The sequence below is a fragment of the Bos javanicus genome, chromosome 4, assembly GCF_032452875.1.
Source record: "Bos javanicus breed banteng chromosome 4, ARS-OSU_banteng_1.0, whole genome shotgun sequence".
Lineage (NCBI taxonomy): Eukaryota > Metazoa > Chordata > Mammalia > Artiodactyla > Bovidae > Bos > Bos javanicus.
In genome coordinates this window covers 42983011-42998223 of record NC_083871.1, presented here as the reverse complement: position 1 = coordinate 42998223, position 15213 = coordinate 42983011, and the positions used below count along the sequence as shown (strand labels likewise).

Genomic DNA, 15213 nt, shown 5'->3' with positions numbered 1-15213 from the left:
TAAGTTTGGCGCCAACATTTGTTAAGACCAGTTTGAGAAAAAGTCAGGATTCTACGGCAGACTTTAATTCAAGCAAATGCATATATAAAGAATTCTGTGGACTGGAAAGAAAGAAATGTGGAAAATGAACAACTGATAACTTCATCAAAGGCCTGCCATTCATAAGTCATGGTTAAATGTGTTCTTTCAGGTTTGGGGGATATGAAATAGTAATAGATATAGTAATAGTCTAATACCATCTCTTTATCACCTAAATTAGATAATGGAGCTAGTTATCACTGTTCTTAAAGTCTAATACACCAATAATAAAGGAAAGACATGATTCCCAGAGTAGCAACTATATATTAGGAAATAAGTTATCATATGCAGCACCATATGAAGACTTGTATATATAATAGGAATGAAATATCATAACCCGGGGATCCACACAAAATAGAACTTCATATACCTACTAGCCAATCCCAGCTTCTTTTTTATGTTTTCTCTTTGGAAATAAAAGAGAAGGGAAAGATTTCATTTTTTTGAACTTTTGAACTTTTTTGAACTTTGAACTTTTTAACTTAAGACTACTGAAAGAGTAACACATATGGATATGTGGAGGGGGCAATCTATGATATCTCAAAAGAAGGATTTATATTCTCTCTCTCTTTCACATCACTGAAGGTACCTGAAGGACCACATGGGAAGGCTTACTCATGAAGCATGTTATAGCACTGGCTAAGAAGGGGTCACTGAAAGCACCCCATTGTTTAAACAGATGTATATCCTGAATCACACTAAAAAAAATCAACATCTCTATCTAAACAAGGAAAGCCCCAAAACTAAACAGAGTGCTGTCTCATAGGATTTAGCCATTCCTGGACCTAAACTAAATCCAACCAGTAAAGTGGAAACTGTTTATATCAAAAAAATTCATAAGAAAACTAGTTTTAGACTATTTCAAAATTGTCCTATTTCAAAAATCACACAATTTTAATTCTCTAATTTTTTTGGTGTATGCACCTTGATGTTTTCTGGATTCTTAGCATGTTCATTCTTTTTCAGGATTTTCCACAGAGACCCTTCAAATGAAACAGACTTACACTACTAAAAACACACTCGAAAGTGATTCTTACTCAGTTCTATGGTTTCAGTTCTGTGGAAAACCAGAGGAAAAGAATGCTTCCTCTTTACAGTTTGGTGTAAATGTAAGGTTTCTACAAGATGTTAGGCTGACTGCAATGAAATGAAATCTCTACTATATATCAATAAGATGATGATGTATTTATAGAACATGAACCACAAGGGAGCTATACTGAGCACTTTCAATAAACCTCAATTAAAGTAATCAATATTGCTAAAGGAATCTTTAAAAGTACCTCTGACACAAAACTTCTTTGAGATTACTTTTAAATGCCTAGATAGAAAGAGTACTTCAAGGTGTAATGGGAAGTAAATTCAGTATATAAGTCCCAATGCTCAGGATCTCAAGATTACGGCTTCAGTGCATGAAAGCTTGATGAATTCTTGAATAGAAGGTATTTTTGCCTTTGATCAGGAAAACAAACACGAGCAGTATCGTCTACAAGGACGTTAACACACCTTGTGCTAAATACCTTTAAACATTTTTATTCCAGTTTTTCCTAAAATGTTACAATTTTCTTATCCTACCTCCCTGATAATTTGGGTATTACCTATCATTAGAGGTCCTCTTGAAGTTCCACTTTTACAGATCCTTTTCTATATGCTTCAGTTTTACTAATATCTGTACAACAAAATACAGTTACTGATTACAGACTCTTCAAGGAGTTACCAATTGTTTCTTGTCTTCCTAGTTGAAGACAAGCTGAAAAGAAGCTCCCCAAAGGCAAGCTTCATACTATACTCTGTTTTACAATCCCTCATATTAATAAGCAGAGCACTAATCAGTTCATGACAACTTTGTTTAAAAGGCAAACACTGCTAGAAGAGTTCATACCACAGGAAAATTTTCACAGCTCACAAGCTAATTAGCAGCTTAGTTAGCAAGGTATAGCCACTGTCAAATGAGACCTGGAAGGTCCTGGAAGCAAAGGATGCTATCAGTAAATTTGGGGAAAAAAGATACTTTAGAAGGACTAACACAGAAGACAACAAACCACAATTTTGACTAAGACTGGCCCTACGAACACCCTGTGGTAGGTGAGGTTCATTTTGAAATTTCGTAATAGTACTCAAATGTTCTTTCTCGGATAGAAAAGCCTGACAGAGGGAGACTGGGAATACTATGGTTCGGTTCACCTGTCAGGCATCCAAACTAGGTAACACAATTAAGGGACTTGTTCCTTGTCGAACCAAAGCCACACTGTGTCTGTACACTAGTATTGGTGTCTTTAATATTCATTTATTCATTCATTTAACAAATGTTTAGTGCACACATACATGTGGGTTAACAATACCTGAGGAATTTTACTGTGAGCAAAATGAATTTAGACCCAACTTTAGGAGGTCCTGACTCCTGGTAGAAAGAGGCATTAATCAAATAATGATTTAATATACAACTAATAGTTTTAAAAAACTTCTTTGTATAATAAAGAAAAATAATGAGCCCTGAGCACATTTAATAAAGATAGCCAATTAAATGTCAGAGAGAGAAAATAGCTCAGAAGTGTATTCTGGCAGAAGAAACACCATGTGCTAAGGCCCTGAGGTAGGAGGAAATGTGAAGCTTTCCAAGAACCAAAGGAAAACTCTTCTTAAAAGTGGTATGAATTCCAGACTGAGAATCCTTAAACATTTGGCCAGCAATTCCTTAGCTTGGCATTTGAGCTTTCTCTGTCTTTGAACGAAAGGACTCAGAAGGCTCAGTACTCTGTGGGCCGGAGAAGGCTCTCATCCCTGTCTTTCCTGTGGGGCTGGATTTGTGTGTCTGTGGGCAGTAATTGCCAAGACCTCTCACTCCAGCAAAACTTTGAGTGACTTCCAAAGTCATCTGGAATCTGTTATCGGCTCGAAAACATCACAGAAATTTCAAGCTAACAGAATATTAAACATACTTGAAATGCTTGCAAACACTGGTCTGTATTAGAGATGATCTTATAGCCAAGGTGATCTGTTTTCATTAAATGTATTATTCTCCCAGTGCCAGCCCTAGGGAGAAGAGAAAGATGAACAAGTTGAGTGGCTGACTCTGGAATCTCAGCTGGGATCCTATTAATATGGGAACTTCCTGATCCGCAGTGCTTCAATTAAAGTCATCAATTAAGCTTGCATCTCCATTGGCTGACTGCCTGGCAAATGAGGTTCCTATTTCATAATACATGTCATTGTTAGTTTCCTTAAAGATTCCAAAGTTTGATTTGCTTCACTGATGAGGAAAAGAAAAGGCTATTTTGACTATGTTCTCTCATAAAGTAAACAGTAAATTTTCAAACGCCTTGATTAGATCTTTAAAATCATTATTGCCTTCATTAAATTAGATATATTCCTTGTGTGAACTGGGAAAATGGATAGGGAATCTATGGGAGAAAACAGAGTAATGCACTGCTTTTGGAAAAATATGCTTATAGGACAGAAAGCCACCCTTGAGATAAAAACTAGGCAAAGAATTAGCCACCATATTGTATACTTAGTATATTTTATAAGTTTTGATAGTCTTGAAATATACAGTAGTTGCTTTAACTTCTGGTATCTATGAATCATCTGAACTGATAATTCAGATCATAAGTAGATTCTAACCTTTTTTAAGGTACCACCTAATGGAGTCAAATAGAAATATGCTTTTATTTTTTCCACTTATATGAAAAATCTATCTTCAGAGTAAAAACTGAAATCTTTAGAAATGAGATTGCCACAAAGTGTGTGACTTAGAGTAAAAGCTGAAGATATGATAGACTTGGAGGAGAAACGTACCTAAAATTAGACATAAAATTAGAATATTTTAAATTCAGAGGCTCTTTTTGTACATTTACTTATTTAATATCATGTTGTCACCCACCAAGTCTTTCAAAAACTGGAAATGGAATTTAGGGTAGTACAGTTCTAAAAGAAATAGAGAAATAGACATTAGAAAGCAGGCCATTACTCCTTAAGATACTGTCAGAAAGTTAGAAGCTTTGTGTTCCAAAATATTTCATAAAAATAGCTTTGTCTGAAATTTCAGTGTTTCACCTCAACTTTACCTTTCTATGCCACAGGTACGACATGATGACTAATTTCAATCTTAGGAAATTTACTATTTTCTAAACATGAAGGTATAAAAATACAGACATGCTGAAACTTACTTCAACATGTGGATTTTTCTTTTTTAGATCACATTAAGAATTCACTGGTATGCTGAGAGTCACTGGGGCATCACACACATCTCACTGCAAAAATCTCATGCTGGTCCTAGATTTTCTTTCCCTTAATGGATGCGGTTCATGAACTGCTTCTATTTTATAGTTATTTTGCCTTTTCTAAGAAACAAAATTACATAGGTGGGAAGTTCCTTAGGTTTGTGATTCTTCTGTATGTACGTATTATCTGCTTTAAACATCAGTACCATTCAGCTTCTATAACAGCTGGTGAGCTATGCCATTAGTTTTACAAACATGATTCTTTTATACTAGACATTTGAAATTTCTCAGGATAAACCACCCCCCTCACCTGTAATCATTAACAATATATAAGAGTGACCTTGCTAATCCTCCCATGAATATTGAGATTCATGTTTCCATTGTACTATCTTTGTTATGTTCATTGTTCAACTATAATTGCATCAATTTCCCCAAAGTATACTACGTACCACAGTCAAATTGTCTACCTGTATTAAAAACAAAAAACAAAACTGTGCTGTGACTCCTACCCTATGGAAGTGTCCAAGAGGCAAACCCTAAGAGGGACACTCTTCAGTGGAGCAAGTGGTTTAGTATCTAAAGTACTTATGAAGCTATTCCCATAATGCTGTTAAAATTATTGTACGAGAAAAGTCTACCCTGTCATAATGTAGAAATGACTCCATTGCATTTTTCAGGAAGCCTGTAATTCTTGCAAATTTTTGGAATTAGGGAACTATCATACAATTTAAATAATTATTCTTTCTGCACAGTGCACACAGTATTACACAATTTTCCATTCTCCTGTTGTCCTCTCTGGTGGACAGTGCTGTACTTCTTGCGTAAAGCATGAAGAGCCCAACCCCTTCCTCACGAACCTACTCACAGAAGCATCTTAGAATGCTATATATTAGAGAACAACCAATTTCACACACTCCCAAACAACACATGCTCTTTACCAGCCCGCCCATCAAACACACAGCTCTCAGCTAAAGGGCCTTCTGCCTCTGCGGACTGGAGCGTCCACAGACCAAATCCTAAATGAACGGGCAGAGTGCTGCCTGGCACCTCCACCTCTACTCCCTGATCAGAACCAGGGTCCCTTGAGAAGCGCATGTGGAGTACAGGGCTGTAATACACTTCCTCCCTGCGTTCTAACTCTAGGGCACGAGCTTTCTCCTTGCATAACTGATCCCAATTCAAAAACAGGGAAATGGTTAGAAAGCAAAGGGCACCTTTATCTTTCCAGAGATGGGTGATAGACAAGTAGCCCTGTGTCTTTACCTGTCACCTCCCGGGCGGAGAGTCCAGATGCAAAGTGTCACACCTTGTGTGCGTCTTTTCTTAGTGAAATTGTTGACTAGCCCTCTTCACAACAACAAAAAGTGTACATTGTGTCCAAAGAAATAAAATCTACTCCCTTTTAAAAATGGAAACCTGGAAAGGCATTTTCTGCTGGCCTTGCTAGGTAGTTTGGACTTGAAGTAAAACCGTGACCACCCACTCCCCATTCACACCGAGATTTAAAAAGGCAGGCGACTAAAAGGAACCATAAGCCAGTCCGTTCCTATCAGAAAACAGCCATAAGAACGAATCACGCTGGGGAAAGGCTCGACAACTCAGAGAGACCATCTCCTCAGGACGGGAGGAGAGATATGGAGCCATTTTTCACTAGGTTCACAAGAAAATGTCAGCTCACAGCTGCTAGTGCACTGCCAGAGCGCATCTTAATTTGGTCAAAAGCGACCCAGCCAGTCACCCTCATGGAACATTTTCTCAAAGAGTCCATTACAAATCAGATTCCCTCTGTTCTGAGCATCTTCTTGATAAATTCTTTGGTAACTGCATGGCACAGATCTGCATCCTATTCAAAACTAAATGCCTTCCCCCATGTCCTCTTAAAATCATGTGAATTAGACACTTCTGATCTAATCGTCAAAAAAAAAAAGAGAGAGAGAGAAAGAAACCAGCTCTCTCCACTACCCACCCTCCTCCAGCTTCTTGACTAATACCTCTGGACAGTTTACTTCAGAATAGAGCGGATTCTTGACCAGTGAACAATGACAAACTGGCATACAAGTCTGCTATCACAGAAAGCACAGGCAATGCTTTCTTTGTAAAAACACAAGAAAATACACATGCTGGAACAAAAGACACTCTATCTGTACAACAAGGAACGGAAGAAATTATGTGTTTGTTTTACACACATCTGTACCCACTTTGAAATGGCTTTGCACCTATTTTAATTACAGCATATTGTATTGTTTCCTCAAAGCCAGCCCCCCCCCCCCACCAAATTGATTTTTAAGCTTTGACTCCAATGAGAGGTAAAACACACTCTGTGGGAAGAATACCTGGCGTGTGCCTTTGTTGGTAGGGTGCCATTTCAAACTTATTATATTTGAACTCAATTTTGTGGGAAATTGAGATAAGGCAAATGCAGTCAGATATCTCTGAATTATTCTGACATTATGAGAAATGCCAAGTCAGCATATATTTGCTGTTTACATCTCACAATAACCTACACTATGCATTTGCAGCTTTCAGGAGCAAAATGCTAACTATTCTCCAAACAGCCACCTGACAGTCTAGGGCTGAAACACAGATTCTGACTCACAAGGAAAGAGACATCATGATGGCTCTCCACTGGCTGTATTAAACAAAAGCTCGGCAAGCACACGAGAGGCATTTGGTAAATGAAGTGAGAGTCAAATCAAGTTTAGGTTCACATCTGGTGGAACATGGCACTGTCTACCCAGGGCTTGGGGAGCAGAAGGGTCTGAGGTTATAAATAGAAAACAGACACATACTCACATACAGATATCTAAGCAGACCTGGGGCAGATTCAGCTTACTAACCTAGAGCTCTGTTCAGAGGAAGCAGGGAAGCCGCACGTCCTCTCCCACCTTTCCATGGTCCTCATCAGTGTCTTCTCAGACCACCTGTACTGATCCAACCCATTCTCAGATCACAGAATTCTCTTGATAGAAGGAGTCTCAGCTGTGTTTGATTCTGTCAGCCTGGATGTCTAGAATTTTCTTCTTTAAGCCAGACACAGTAACACAAAACTGCCGCTGAGGTCTTTTGTTTTCCCCTCCTCTCAAAGATGAAGCATGCAGCACTTCTCTCTCTCCCCCTCTCTCTCCTCCTCTCCCTGGCTCTCTCCCTCTCCCCTCTCGAGCTTACGCTCTCTCCCTCGGTTTCTCTTTCCCCAGCCCCCACCAGCAACCTCATTGGATTCCCGTGCTGTAGGGGTCATTTACATCTCTCAGCAGGAGAACCTGTGTTCCGTAGGCGCCTGTCTCTCACTTTTGGGTTTTCTCTGAGAAAGGGAGGGGAGCGGCTCGCTGTAGGTGAAGTCAGGTGACCCCTCCTTTAAAAGCCAGAGAGATGGATGGAGTGTGTGAATTTTAATATACACACAGGCACATTTACATTACAAAGCAGAGAGGAAAATCTAGCTTCCAGAGATTAGGCATTTTTGTTTTTGCTTTCACAGTCCCTTTTTAGCAATTAAGAGGAGCTAGTATAGTATAATGAAATGTAATTAAACTTTTCAGTGTTAATAACAAGGCTGCATACTTTTAGAATCATCCAGCTGAACAATTCTTTTAAACTTGTAAACATGACTCTTTTTCTTAGGAGGGTCAAAGAATCAGTCATTTTACTATTTACACACTTTCTAATTGGCTTTATTCTTTGACATCTACTTTAGCTTATCTCAAAGGACCATCATAAAAGACAAAATATAACAATAATAATAATGTGAAAGTAAAAAATAAGTGACAAAACTAGAGCAGACAGAAATCAATAGTTTCCTATTGGAGAATCTAGATTCAATAATGAGTAATTTCTGCTCTTAGGCAAATAACTTTTTCCTCCTCTATTTCAATGTTTTTGCCTGAACATAGAAAATAAATGTAATAAATGTAGCATCTCCCCTCCCTGCCAATCAAGCAGGCCTGACAGGAGGATGTCCAGGTAGATATAGCAGTAGCTCAGGGCACAAATAGAGAAACAACTGGAAAAGCTTGTGCTACCCTTGTATTGTGTTGAAAATAATTTTATGATCTACAGACCTAGACCCTGAAGAGTACATTTGCTACCACCTAGCTTCCTATTTCAAAGTTTCTGATATCCAATGGAGAATATCTCTCCCATCTCTACTATGCATCCTGCTCTTAGAAACACTGAAAATAAAAATGAGATAATCTCTAAATAATCTATTTTGAGAACTCTAGATAAAAAGTACTTTCTAAAACTAAAGACAAGTAATTAGAAGGAGAATCAACAAGTCTGATGAGAACAAGTATCAGAAGAAGAATCTTTTATTTGGCCTTTGATGTTCCATGAATAGATTCTTTTTTTTTTTTTCTTTCTAATTTTATTTTATTTTTAAATTTTACATAATTGTATTAGTTTTGCCAAATATCAAAATGAATCCACCACAGGTATACACGTGTTCCCCATCCTGAATTTCAAAAGCATGGTGATACTGATGCCTCAGCAAAAAAAGAAAACAAGGGAAGAGCTGACATAGAATAACATTATCCCTGCCTCAAAAGATAACATTTTGAACCCTTACACAAACAGCCTCTCATTCTCTCCAGAGTGATGTCAGGGGAGGGCTGCATTTACTGCTGGGACTGAAATACACCCTGTCCCCTCCATAAACACCAATCAGCAATAGATATGAAATGAGGAACAGGTATCCACTGTTCTTGTCTGTTTTGTATCTTAAAAGCTTTATCTTGCACGGAAAAGATCCTATTTAGGCTTTTAAAATAAATTATATGCTGACTGAAAATTTAGCTTCACTGTGTGTTACCAAAATTGACACCAAAACATTGGACCAAAAAAAAAAAAAAAAAATCTTTTCTCAGAGAAGTAAGCAGGCTTAGGCAAATTTAGGAAGACCTACATTTTTGTAGGATAAAAACAGAGCATTTCATTTTAGTCTCTTATAACCAAACTAGGTGCCGTTTCACCTTTATTGTTCCCTCTTATACTAGATATCTTCATTTTGCATTTATCCATTTTTTCCCCCTCCACCTTGTCTCCTGGTCTTTCTTCTTTTGGCTGTGGTGTCACATCATTTTCCCTGGATGTGCAAAAGGTAGGCAATGAGAGAGAAAGTGAGAAAGACATGTTATGTCAGATAATGCTTGTGTGAGTGCTAAATCGCTTCAGTTATGCCTAACTCTTTGGGACTCTATGGATGATAGCCCTCCAGGCTCCTCTGTCCATGGGCTTCTCCAGGCCAGAATACTGAAGTGGGTTGTCATGGCCTCCTCCAGGGATCTTCTCAACCCAGAGATTGAATGTGCATCTCCTGAGGCTCCTGTATTGCAGGCAGATTCTTTCACCACTGAGCCACCGGGGAAGACCATGTCAGATAATCCTTAGCCTTTAACCCAAACTTTAATGTATGGCAACTTTAAAGCTCCATGCTATGTTAACGTAGACATGTGACGAATATGGAATCTAGACTGCAAATTTTTAGTATTAAAACCGAAAGATATTGATTTAAAAAGGGTTATTAAAGCTTATCAATGGCAGGCCAAAGCCAGGGAGAAGAAAGTAAATTAGCAAAAATGTTACAGCACTAACCCCAGCCATCTTTATAAAATGTCATCCATTATTCAAGGAACAAACTGAAGTAATGACAGAGTGTGGAATATACCTTTACTCATACCTTTAGTTATCCCACCAGGGTTTATTGAGCATTTCCTTCATGCTAAGCCCTATTCTAAGCACTGAAGAGCTACAAGATAAATAAGAGTCTAGGCCCTGTCAGAAACTGAACATATATACTACTGAAGTACAACCGATGTTTTTGCAAAGTGTAATCTCCATTAGGTCAGGAAAGGGGGCAAAATTCTCCTTAGCAGGATGCATGATGGTTACGACAGGATGGGTGACATTCAAACTGAGCCTTTAAAAATGTGTCAGTTTTCTAGGTAAGAAAGCAAAGACAGGAGGATATCAAGCCAAGAGACACAAAATGCATGAATAAACAGAGATAGGGTACAGCAGGGTATGGCTAAATTCCAGGATGGGTGGGGGAGAGCGATTTCAAAGGTAGGTATGAACAGACACCACAGTGCACAATCTTGGATGTTCTGCCCAAGTATCGCTGCTTTAACTGAGATGCAAATTATTTGTTTTGCAAAGATTGTTTTGACAGCAGTGCTAGGGGTGGATTATAGTAGCATTTCCAAAACTTTATAATTGTAAGAATTACCTGCCAGTGATAGTAAATACATAGATTTCTGGATTCTACTCTCAATTTAGAGAAGGCCAGGAATCTCTATTTTTAACAAACATCCCAGGAGATAAGACATATAAAGATAGTTACACAGAGAGTTAATACGCTCAGGATTATTACTAACCCAAAAGAAAGATTTCCACACTTAAATAAGATATTTTTTACATAAAGGATGAGAACAGTATCAGAATCAAATATGAGGAGTGCATTTATTTTGTACTTTGAAATGTAACATTATATTCAATAGACTATGCAATACCATTCCTATTTTATCTTCTGTTAAATCCTTTGTCCTGTCAACTGATTTATTTATCATTTCTCCTGACATCAGGAATTTTCTCACATCTACAGCTTTGGTTCCCCTTCCTAGAGTGAACTCTCTTTCCTTTGTCCATCTCCACTTTATCTCTCCTTCAAGTACTCACTGCTAACAACATGGTTAAGAATCCACCCCTTCTTTAGTATGGTTAACACTTAAGGTCTTATATACAGCAGCACCAGGAATAATCATACTAATACACAACTTTCAGGTTAGTTCCATGGGATTTAGCTTTTAAAGTTCTCACAATAACTCCATGAGGTACTATTATCATCACTTAACCATTAACGAAAGTGTTCTGGAGACTTAAATCTCACCAAGACCACAAAACTAACAAATGACAGTTTCTAGATTAGGATCCAAGTTAGTCTGCGGAGAAGGCAATGGCACCCCACTCCAGTACTTTTGCCTGGAAAATTGCATGGATGGAGGAGCCTGGTGGGCTGCAGTCCATGGGGTCGAGAAGAGTCAGACACGACTGATCGATTTCACTTTCAGTTTCACTTTCATGCATTGGAGAAGGAAACGGCAACCCACTCCAGTATTCTTGCCTGGAGAATCCCAGGGACGGGGGAGCCTGGTGGGCTGCCATCTATAGGGTTGCACAGAGTCGGACACGACTGAAGTGACTTAGCAGCAGCAGCGGCAGCAGCAGCAGTCTGTGTTACATGGTTAATATCATCTTGTATTTTACTCCCTGAGCATCTGGAACTCAAAAGATGGCAGTTGGTTATATCTTAGATAGCGTTACTATTTTGGCTTCTGTTCTTTTGTATATTGGCTGAAGGAGTTGGACTTGCTCTGGATTTCTCTGCCACTCTAAGCTGTGTAACCAAAGGCAAGTCATTTAGCCTCTCTGTGCTTCCTCTTCCTGACCTATCTCATAGTTTTATCTTGCAGCTTAAGTGAGAATCCCTCTTAAGTATTTAAGATAATGCCTGGAATTAAAACTCAGTAAATGTTAATTATCATTTTTATTATCATTATTGTTGTTATTAGCAAATGAGAAGCCAATTTTCTATGTATCCCCATATGAGTTTTCCCTCTTATCCCGAGATTTTAGGGGTGAAAAAGCACCATTGATTCTGTGTATTATTAAATGTGGTTTAAGTAGCTTTCATTCTAGTTTACAGAACTACAGTCTATTTGACAAAATTAGAAAGCTGCACCAACTAGTACTTAACTAATCATGAACTACACATATGGCTTTATTATTAGATCTGAAAAATACAATCTCTTGAGACATTTGTGATGGCTTCCTAGCAGGTAGAGAATAGAAATTACACAACTTTTTACAAGCAGCACTTTTATTTTAGCAATAAACTAAATACTATTTTTTTCTTAAAAACCAATTATGCCTGCTCTGTGTAAAAACTACTCTTTTTTCTAAATAAATATTTCCTAAATAAATATTTCCTATATCTACATGGAACATTTCCTTACATTAGAGATATGTTTACTAGGAAACTAAATTTTGTTTAAGTGTGCAATGTACTTATCAGTTAAGTGCATGTTTAATGTATATATGGTATTATGCTTCAAAATCAAATAAATAGATCTCTGACAGTGGCAAAAATTCTAGACAAGACTTATGATTATCACATTTGCAAACTATAGGCAAACATAACATCAAGAGGATTTTCATAGGAAAGAATCCTACTTTTTAAGGTTTGTGTGACTGTGGACTAAATGATTGATGTATTACCCTGTTGTTTATTGGGTGTGCATGTAGACTACTTTGGGTTGGCAGGTATAGTTAATGTTTGCAGAGCAAAATCTCTGGGAACTTTTTCTCCTTGCTTCATAGGCTGCATGGTAATTTTCATCAAAAACAACTTATCTCTTTTTGACTGTTTATGCCAAATTAATGCATTTTCAGTCACTGTAAAAAGTATCCTATTCTACTTGAAGACAGTTATATGTATGTGCATGCATGCATAATTATCACAGGCAAAGGTTAAAGTTTCATTATCCCATTCTGAGAGAAGAAAAGCAAAAAGCAGAAAATTTCTGCTTTGAGTTCTTCTTTAGCCCTCACTGTCCAGCCAAATCAGGTGCTTTAAGAATGGCCTTTAAATATAGAGAATGGTGACAAAGACACAGGACTTTAGAGACCCTGATTTCACTATTTCCCAGCTGTGTGGTACTAGATAAGTTACTCATTTGTAAAACAATTCTATCTGTTGCATAGAATTCTCAAGCATCTAATGAAATAATGCAATAAAGTGTTAAGCATAATACCTAGCACACTGTTTCCATTACCATTTTCATCACCAACATCATCAACACCGTCACATCATAAACACTACCATCACTGCCATCATCATCACAATCATCATCTTCCTACTCATCACCATCTCTGATATTCACCATGTACCAGGCACTGCTCCAAATAATTACACAATAAATAACAGCTTCCTTTATTATTGTTACAGTATTTTTTATTGGTTTTCAGCTCATGACATTATATATTCTGAGCCTATTTCCCTGATGTAAAACATACCATCATGTTCCAATAGGTCTCAATCAAAACAGACACTTACACTTAAATGCCTCTCAGTATATAAAGTAAAAATGAACATAACATACTTTTCCCTTCACGAATCTTTCCTCTCCATAAGCCCGTTCTCAGGACCAGATCAAGCACATGGATGGCCCTCCTTAGATGACTTCTAAGTCCTTTAAGGGTAATTTATCACACATTAGCAATGCATATCGGAGAAGGCAATGGCAACTCACTCCAGTACTCTTGCCTGGAAAATCCCATGGGCAGAGGAGCCTGGTGGGCTGTAGTCCATGGGGTCGAGAAGAGTCGGACACGACTGAGCGACTTCACTTTCACTTTTCACATTCATGCATTGGAGAAGGAAATGGCAACCCGCTCCAGTGTTCTTGCCTGGAGAATCCCAGGGACGGTGGAGCCTGGTGGGCTGCTGTCTATGGGGTCGCACAGAGTCGGACACTACTGAAGCGACTTAGCAGCACCAGCAGCAGCAATGCATATAAAAATATGCTTCACATTACTGAGGAGACCAAAGCACAAGTATAAGTGAAGTGCTTTCTGTACCAAGGAGGCATAAATAAATTCCATTGTTGACAGCTGTCCTTTATGAATCTCATTTCTGATCTCATAATGAGTCATCCCCCTGGTGACTTCTGAAAACTAGGCTGCATTGTGATCTTTTATTTTCTTCAGAAGCTCATGGTTTTCTAAAACCTTTCATCTACTTTACCATGTGAACTCTTCCAGATGGGCTTGAATGGGGGTGTATATGAGTTACCTGCTCTATGAGACCAACTTTGCCTGGATTGAGCCTGGACAATACTGTAAAGTAGGTGCAATTTGTCATCAGTGCCTTCCAACTTTCCTTCATCTGATCTTTAAATCACTCAGTGGCACTTTCTCTATTGCTTTCAGAGTATTTTCTGGTTTTGATTTTTATCTCATAGCAAAACCAAAATTCAGGAGAATACACTGTGTACATTTGTATGTATTACTCGAAGTAAGGATACTTGTGGTCTTAGTACTTGGATGGTTTGCATAATCTCTTAAAATGAAGACATTCCTTGGAAATAGAAACTAATTTCCACAGATTCTAAACCATGTTTATCTAAATAGATAGAACTCAACAGGGTATATTTCTTACAAAGCCCAGTTTCAAATCATGAAAAATGAATACAGTGGGAGCATATAGTTGAATGAGTTTAGTTGGGGCGTGCAACTTTTCAAATTAATTTTGGAAAAAAGGGCATTGGATGGGCACCTTGGTTTTGAATTATAACGCCACCTTAAACTGATTGTGTGACTTTGGGCAAGATAGCTTAATATCCCTAAGTATTATTTTTTTCATTCTGTAAAATAGGGAATACAATATCTAAAAATGAATCAAATCACAGAATTGCTAGCATAGCATCTGGAATATAATAGACTCTCAGGAAATAGGATTTTCCTTTTTTCTGTTCCTAAGTCACCTACTAAATAGCTCCTTTTTTCCATGGGTCATCTTCCATGGTCATCTGATCTGCTCACATCTCTTCTGTTCATCTGATATTTGCCTTTAGTGTCTTTCAGCATGCATGGTTTCACTGTTCAAGTAAAACATGCTTTCACAGAGGGTCTAAATTTCAGTCAAGTAATCTACTTTCCCCAAGGCATTAGAACAACAATAAAACCAAAATGAAATTAAACTGAATTGAAAAAATATGGAGAAAAGTAAAGAAAGAAGAGAAGGATAGAAGAGAGGAAACTGAGAGAAGAAATAGTTACAGGACCTACCCAGAGGCCAGGAGATGGTACTGTAGGAGAGTAGAGAATTCGAGTGAACTCTATTAGGGCTCAGGAGACCTGACTT

At 37.9% G+C, this 15213-nt stretch overlaps 1 protein-coding gene across 13 annotated transcripts in view; it reads right to left on the bottom strand.

Moving 5' to 3' along the window:
• MAGI2 (membrane associated guanylate kinase, WW and PDZ domain containing 2) overlaps window positions 1–15213 on the bottom strand; it is a 1471158-nt gene that overhangs the window by 819832 nt on the left and 636113 nt on the right. The window contains exon 1 of one of the 13 annotated variants that reach the window (XM_061413842.1): window positions 7133–7994. The exons of the other annotated variants lie outside the window; for them this stretch is intronic. The gene's annotated coding sequence lies outside the window, so the exon portion shown is untranslated. Of the gene's footprint in view, window positions 1–7132; window positions 7995–15213 lie in introns of those variants that run through there. 13 annotated transcript variants of the gene reach the window in all.